General features: G+C 36.7%; 1 pseudogene; it reads right to left on the bottom strand.

The window, feature by feature from the left end:
* Positions 1-3,351: 3,351 nt before the first annotated feature.
* LOC112541140 (alpha-crystallin B chain pseudogene) lies at positions 3,352-3,860 on the bottom strand (annotated as a pseudogene).
* Between the last annotated feature and the right edge of the window lie 4,023 nt (positions 3,861-7,883).

Below are 7,883 nucleotides of genomic sequence, written 5' to 3' on the forward strand. Positions count from 1 at the left end.
TGATCTCTTTGCATCTCTTTGTTTTTGTGTAACCATAAAAACACTGTAATCTACATTCAGTAGAAAGGCCTATATGACTCTGTATGAGTTGGATTATTCTTCTCTGCCTAAATGAAAGGAATGAAAGCCTCTTGCCACAAGGAAGGGAGTACCTGACAGTGTTGTATCTCATTCATTACCTGTGTTAATGGCTTGAACACAATGTCTTGAAAGGTCTGATAATATATTGCAGAAAAAATGTAAGAACTCAAGCAGTGCCCTGCTGGATCGGACCCCTGGCCCACCTAGTTGAGCAGTCTGTTTCTGCAACCAGCTGCACAAGGAGCCCCTACTCTCCCAGCAGATGGCCTTCTGAGGCAGTCTCACCACCATCTAATAGCCACTGATTCCCATGACTTCCATATTCCTTTGATTATCATTAATTCAGCCAAATTTTGCCTGTACTTGCATTACGCTTATAATTTCTTTTTACATGCTGACCAAATATCATATATTATGCTTGATTTATTAATAAATCACAGCTGTGTTTATACAAAATGTTAAATACAGTACCATGGTTTACGAAAGATAATGGCTGGCTTTGAGCTATCCGCTAAGCCAAGGCCAAACAAGCCACATTATGACTTAAAATACAGTATATGTTCCCTTTCATGTGTGCAATGCTCAGGGGTATCTTCTGAATATTTGATTTTTACCCCAATAAATTTAAAGAGTAAATTTAGGGATACTGGAAACATTTACTATTAAAATGTTAGTATTAATAATTAGTCTATGAGATAAAAATTATTAGCTGCACATCACTCAGTGAGTTTCAGAGTTTGGAAAAATTTGAAGCCTCCTTGATAAAGCATCCAAAATGTCTTAAATAGAAATGATTTATCCCTAAATTGAATGAATGAATGGCTATTAAAATATATGTTATATGTTATACATTGTTTTGTATTTTTGATATTTACTTTATGTAGTTCTTATTGTGCACTGCTGTGGAGATTAGCATAAAGCAGCATAAACCATTTAAGGACTTGAAGATTACAACTAGCTTTTTAAATTGGTCCTACAGTAAAAGTTTCTTTTCTCAGTTTTGAATCTTTTACCTGAACCTACTTCCAATCATGTTTCTCCCACTGTCTAGTAATTGCAGTAATAAATAAGCTGCAACATATTGATTTACAGCTAAAGCTTTCATACAAGCAAAGACTATTATTCAAACTCTTCAGTCATGCAACCCAAGTAGAATACAGAATTATGTCTACTAAGAAATGGATTTCTAATTGCCCTCTGATTCATAGAAGGACATTAAGAAATAAAATAGCTGATGAAGCTATTTGGAAGCAAATTTTATGACTTACTTGTAAACCTAAACTTTCCAAAAATAAGTCTGATTTTTTTCTTTTTAAATGAGGTTGAAAGTTTGGACATGTTATATGAGAAGTGAAAAAAATGGAGGATCCCCATGGACCATTAAGTCCAAGTTGAACATTATTTCAATGGCAGGAATTATTGCACCTCCAGGCTGCAAGTATGACAACAGCATGGAAGAGAATTCTGAGTGAGCTGCAATCACTTGCCTGAAATTGTAGGTGACTGTGAAATAGGCACTGGTTCCAGTAATAGCTCCATCTCTGGTTATTTGAAATGATGTTTGGTAAAATCATGCAAAGGGAAAACAGGAAATCTAGGATAGTATGCCATTATAAAATATTCGTATGAATGGAAGAATCGTGGAAGGGACTAAAGAATCCCTTGGGATTTTCAGTGGTGAAAAGATTGTTTCCCTACTACTTTTAACACTTTTATGTTATTCCAGTCAGCTGTATTGGCTAACAGAAACCTCTTTTTCAATAGAACTATGTTTTACTTTGAAATAAATTAAACACAGGGGCAGGAAAAAATACAGTGCAATACAAATAAAACAAAGGAACAATGACAATCCTTATCATTTCATGAATGATCTTGTGGGACTGCTGCACCTAAGAAGCAGCTTGTTATCAAAATATTTAAAAATACTATTAATCACAGCAGGGTATACATCCACACTAGGCCTCTTTTCTTGATGATGATGGACTGAAAAGTGAGAGATGCTACTTTTGTCCCCCCCACTCCTCCTCATCTTCCTCCTCCTCCTCCTCCTCTGCCAGAGAGATTCTGGTACTTGGTTTTGTTTTACTTGAAGGGAATATATACTGTTCTGGGAGAGTTCCACACTTCCACATTTGCATATAGAAACTTGTCTAATCACTGACATTTCTGAAAGAGAGGTCTTTCAAGTAGGGTCAAAAAACAAAACAAAACCAGATTTGAAATATACAGCCAGAACTGCTAATTTTGTGGTGGAACTAAAAAGGTGCAGGTATAATTTAGGTATAATTACCTTACTTCAGAAGGTAAGGTAATACCAGATTTTCTTCCCAATATCTCCTTTGAAACTCCTTAAGGTAGCAGACGTGGTTACTTCCTGCCTGAGTTGTTGGAAAGCTTTCACAATCTACTTGATTGCACAAGACTGCCACTAATCTATCCTTTAGGGGATAATTCTAGAAATTATCCCAAAGCTGCTGGAGTATTCCCAGCTGTGAATGCTGTTTTAAACTTTGGTATACTGATTTGGATTATGATCCTCGTTCTGAACTTTTATTCAGAAAGGTGTCTGTAGTTGTTGCTGCTGCTGTTATTGTTGTTGTTTTTACAATAATAGCTTCCAGCTTATTAGCAAGTATCCATCGAGAACATTCGGCTTTTAAGCAAAAGGTACTTCATTACAAATGGGTATATATAGAAGGAAATAAATTCGACATGAAGAGTGAGGCAGAGTAAGCATGCAGAAGAAAGGATACTCCTAGCCAGAGGAAGAAAATCGCCCTCTCTTCTCCAATACAGAGACTGAAATGTTAAGGGAACAGAGTCTTTGCTGTCAGCATCCCAGCAGGAATCAGGAAAGGAATGTCACTCCCTCAAAGGCTTAAGAGTGAACAACCTTGTACCTACAAGCAAGACGACAACAAGTATAATGGAAGGCATGTGCGAGGAGGTCACTGGCATGGAGGATCAAGGTTATTGTGAGGGAGAGGGGACATTCCAGAGCAAGTGCTTTCTCAGCCTGCAACAGGACTGTGGGAAGATGAAGAGGATGAGGCTAGCCCCTCCCTAGAGTCTCACGGGGTATATCCACTAGTTGCTTTAGCATAGGTTTAGTCTGGCGAGATTCTGTCTATTAGGTGCAAGCTAATAAAGGAACTACACTGGACTGGATTGCCTTGTTGTTGTTCTTGGGCTGAACCCGACACAAGCTTACAATGCTGGTACATAATGGGGAAAAAAATATTACAGATGTTGGGCCAGGCCGCTTCCCCCTTATTTTCCAGTGACAGCTGGCTTCTCTTGGTGAGTGATAGGAATGCTCCATTCCAATGTGGGGGCTTTATTGGGGACAATAATGGAGAGTATCCCATCTGGAGACAAGGCAGTTGTGAGAACTGCTGGATTGACCCCTTGGGGATCATGTAGTAATGGTGGAATTTATGGGAGATGTAACCGTGCTTGTATAGACACTCCTCATGTTTGATGTGTACTTCAGTGTAGTTGCCTACCACCTTCACGTTTAACTCCTGTGGTGAAACATAATTGACATCTAGCAAGACAGAGAACTTATCCTTGTCCAGCTTCGTCTCTGATAGTCCTGTGTCCCACATACTTGACATCTGCATGCTTAAAAAGTGCATGTAATATGGGCAGAGGGTGGCCAACATCAGGTTGGTCTCCAGCAGCACCTCTCTGAAACTTTGGTTGAAAAGGTGAGGAGAGAAAAGCAAAGGGAAGCCCATGGTCTGGCAGAACCAAGGGTGGTGGATGCTAATGTCCATGATGCAGGAGGGAGCAGCAGCTGAGCTCTACCAAACTAGCAAGTGTTGACTGCATTGTTAAACATAGACTAGAAAGATGTCTGGTTTTTGATATATCCTGCCCAACAGCAGCTCTCTTAAGTGCCAAAAAGAGGTCACACAAATCTTATCACCTGAAGTCCTTTATATTGGAAATGCCAGGGATTTGACCTGGAACTTTCTACACGAAGAATAAATATAATATTCCATAGTTATAGGTCTTTTTCAAACTATTGTTGGACTTGTTTTCAAATAACCTTTTTTTCATTAAATGAGTGCACATAGTTAGAAATAACATTATTATCCTTGGAAGGATTCTTTTAAGCTTTCTTTTAAGCTTTATCCACAGCTTACAGGGGAAGGAAGAAGATTATAGCTGGGATGTTGTTTTGTGTGGGCCACCTTATAAGCTTTGTGAATGATCTGAGAAGACATACTTGCATTTAGGGACTGGTTTTGTCACAAATCAAAATGTACCATGTTTTAATAGGAAAAATCAAAAGTAGCCAACAGTAGTGAAACTGTTGAGTTCATAGTCAAATTGATAGCAGTTTTAAAACAAATTACCACTTCCTGGCTGGAACTAGTAGCTTGCCCTAGTTTACCGTAATTGCTGCGTCTAAGATCCAAAGCTGAAGCTTAAATTTGATCTTACAATTGGCCGCTTTTACACTCCTTTAAGGGCTATTTTTATTGCTAAACCTGAGTAGAAAAAGCAGGGTAAATTGGTGGGGGGGGGGGAAGACATGGCAGCAGCAATTCTTCTTTGTTGAGTTATCAGAATTGCACTGATGTTGCCTTAAAGTATAAAACTAAATTCCTATATCTACGGTATGTATTTACATATTAGGCAGAAATGAACTCTGCAAATTGTCTGTGTATGTAAGCAGTTTGAAAAAAAATGATCTTGCATCATTTATATGGTATTATTTAGTCACGCAAAGCACTGGAGACAATTCAGCTTACTCCCATGTTAGGCAAGATTTAGAAGAGACACCAGCAATGATCTCTTAAACAAGAGCTGCAACAGAAAATATCACCCAGAAACAAATAAGCCCACCACCACCTAATGATTAAATTCTACAACGACACTAACTACAACCCTCTAGTTTCTAAAACTTACAGGAATTGCCCATACACTTCCAAGCATATAAATCATATCTTCTAAAAACATGCTTAAAGGAAGCTCTCCTACTGAGATTGTGGCTGATGGGAATAGTACTAAATCATACGTTTTCTTCGGCACTTCAGAGCAAATTTTCACATTTTTTTCAGCCATCCTAACAATCAAAAGACCAACAAGGCATCTAGTAAAAAATCTGCTCCATTTTATTCATGTTTCCTTCCTTTTTCTTTTTTGAAAAGGTAGAAACCGTTTTATCAGAAACATACAGTATATGCATACAAAATAATGATGATTATATTTTGTCACCGTATTTTATAAGCTATGTTCTGTGTGTAGGTCATTTCTGCGACATAGTCATATAAGTTGTTTAAATAAATGCCTGTATATTTCTATGAGATTAAATATATGATTCCATATATCATGGAATATATTATATGAATTAGTGTATCGTTCAGTATTTACTTTATTGTGCAAAGCATCCATAGTTATATCCACATGCAGTGTTTTTGCCTTACAGCTCACTAATAAAAAACAGCTGTAGGATTTATTAATAAAGTGATCCGGTTCTAAAAACTGATCTAATCCAAAACTAAGATCAGACACTGAGGATCTGTCGCTGCATTCTGAAGTGTAAAATAGCCAATCCCATGCTCAGAGAAGTTTGTAATGGAAAATGGATTCAGATAAGATGTCCCAGTTAGTACTGTGTCCCCTGAACTGGCTCAAATCCTCTAACTACCCCGTAACAACTATCCAGTGATGTAATTAAACCATAAATATTGCTTTTGCTTTGTTTGTATGACATATTGCTTGCCATAGCGCACGTTTGGGATGAAGGTATTCTGAAAATAGTCTACAAAAGAATAAAGAAATAACAACCCATTAATATTAAAGATGGGGAACTTTGTTCTATGGAACCCAGATATGTATCTATAAATAGATATCAGTCTTCAACTCTATACAATCTAAATTTCTAAAAACAATAGCACACATCCCTCAACCCAACTTCTAATGCTGTCATTCAATTAGAATTGGGTTGCATCTCACCCAGGGGCTGTATAAGATTATGCCTCTTAACATCTTGGGTAAAGCAAATCCTTTGGGGGACCTTTTTGGTTCAGCTTACCCTGATTTGAAACCACCCTGAGAAGGCAGATTGAGATCACTGCTTTCCTTTTAAGTGACCAATTTTTAGATGTATCAAGGCTGGTGGTGAAATATTTATTAACAGCATTAGCTTATAGGAATTGACTGGTGCCTTCCTCACAGTTTTGATAGTTTCTGGATTTATTGTAATTTATATATATGCATTGTTAACTATTGTATAGGTTTTAATGCTTGTTGGTTTGATCTTGGATTGTAAATTAAATAATATTAGAGCACTAAACCAGCAACAATTTAACAATGCAGCAAGTTGGAATGGCTGCCAACTCTAAAGACCAGAAAGAACCAAAAGCATTAAATTAAAATTAAGCATTTTTAAAAGTACAGAAATGGATAACTATAGAATATAAAGTTATAGAGAGTGGATTGGTAGATATATTAGAAAGAAAATAGGAGAGAAAAATAGAAAACAAAGCGCTAGATTAATTTCTAGAAATAATAATAATAATAATAATAATAATAATAATAATAATAATAAAGAAACAACTCCTTGTATTTCACAGAAAACTTTATTTTTGTAATAAAAATCCATTTTAAAGGAATTGTGCGTCACCCTACCTCTGACTGATGCCATCTTGCAAAACAAACCAATGACACAGTGTTAGGACTCAGCTCTGTGGCTCTTAATCTGTTTTAATTTAAGATACGCATTTTACACTATTATAAATAATGCATTGTGCAAAACCACTCTTTCTTGTGTTGCAATGGAAATCGGCTTCTCTGCACTGTAAGCTGCTGTAAAGAGAATAGTGTTCCTTAGCATTTTGCCTGCATTATAGATGTCAATATCCATTGCCAAGGAAATTCTAAAGTTACACTAATAGCTACATGTTATATTACATAACATTTTTCTGAATGTTTCCCCAAAGCCTTTACTCTTGCTTCTGCTGGTTACCAAGAATTTGAAAAAAACCACCTTGTTCAGGAATCTGATAGTATCTGAGTTATTCCAGTGTGATGCCTAGATGTAATATGAGATGTAGAGACAAATGAGCCCCAGTTTCATATAATCTGGTGCAGGGAAAACACAGTTACTTTTTGTTTTAGCAGAATCAAAGAAAATATGTTGGCAAGCAAGAGCTTAATGAAAGACAACAAAGTCCAAATTTTAACATGCTATGAGTTTTGAGATATACCATTGAAAACTATGATTTTAAAAAACACGTGGCCATAACTTTATGGTTATGGCCTTATGGACAATGTGATAAAATTTGCAGAGAAAATAACCACTACAGAAGAGATACTGTAATTATGGTAAAAAATGGTATCTGATTAGAAAGAATACAGACTCATAAATCTGGATCTGCCCTTCCCTTCCCTCTCCACCGTGGCATATATCATAGTTTTTATTGCTGGTGGTGATTGTGAAGTTTCCACAGCTCTGTTCTCACAACATGCCTGAGCTCCAGGGAAGCTTAGAATCAGACTGGAGTACATTCAGACTAGAAAAAAGGAAAAAAAAAAACTGTTTTAAATTCCTTTGCTCCATCTTGTTACCCAGGATATGGCCAAATGCAATGTGTGATTCTACTGACGGGCCTTTGGGTAGTTCATACAGTATATTGTTTCTGAATGCATACTGTATGGATGAATTTTCAATAGAACCAAGTAATACAAGTTCAGTTTGTACTATTTCAATTATTGGATAGATATATGATTCACACTGACCCTGTCCAAATCATCACACTCAAATATATTAAATGGCACATCTTAAA

This window comes from Python bivittatus, unplaced genomic scaffold, assembly GCF_059951505.1.
Source record: "Python bivittatus isolate LINGU-HERP-01145 unplaced genomic scaffold, Pbiv_v1 ctg000980_np1212, whole genome shotgun sequence".
Taxonomy (NCBI): Eukaryota; Metazoa; Chordata; class Lepidosauria; order Squamata; family Pythonidae; genus Python; species Python bivittatus.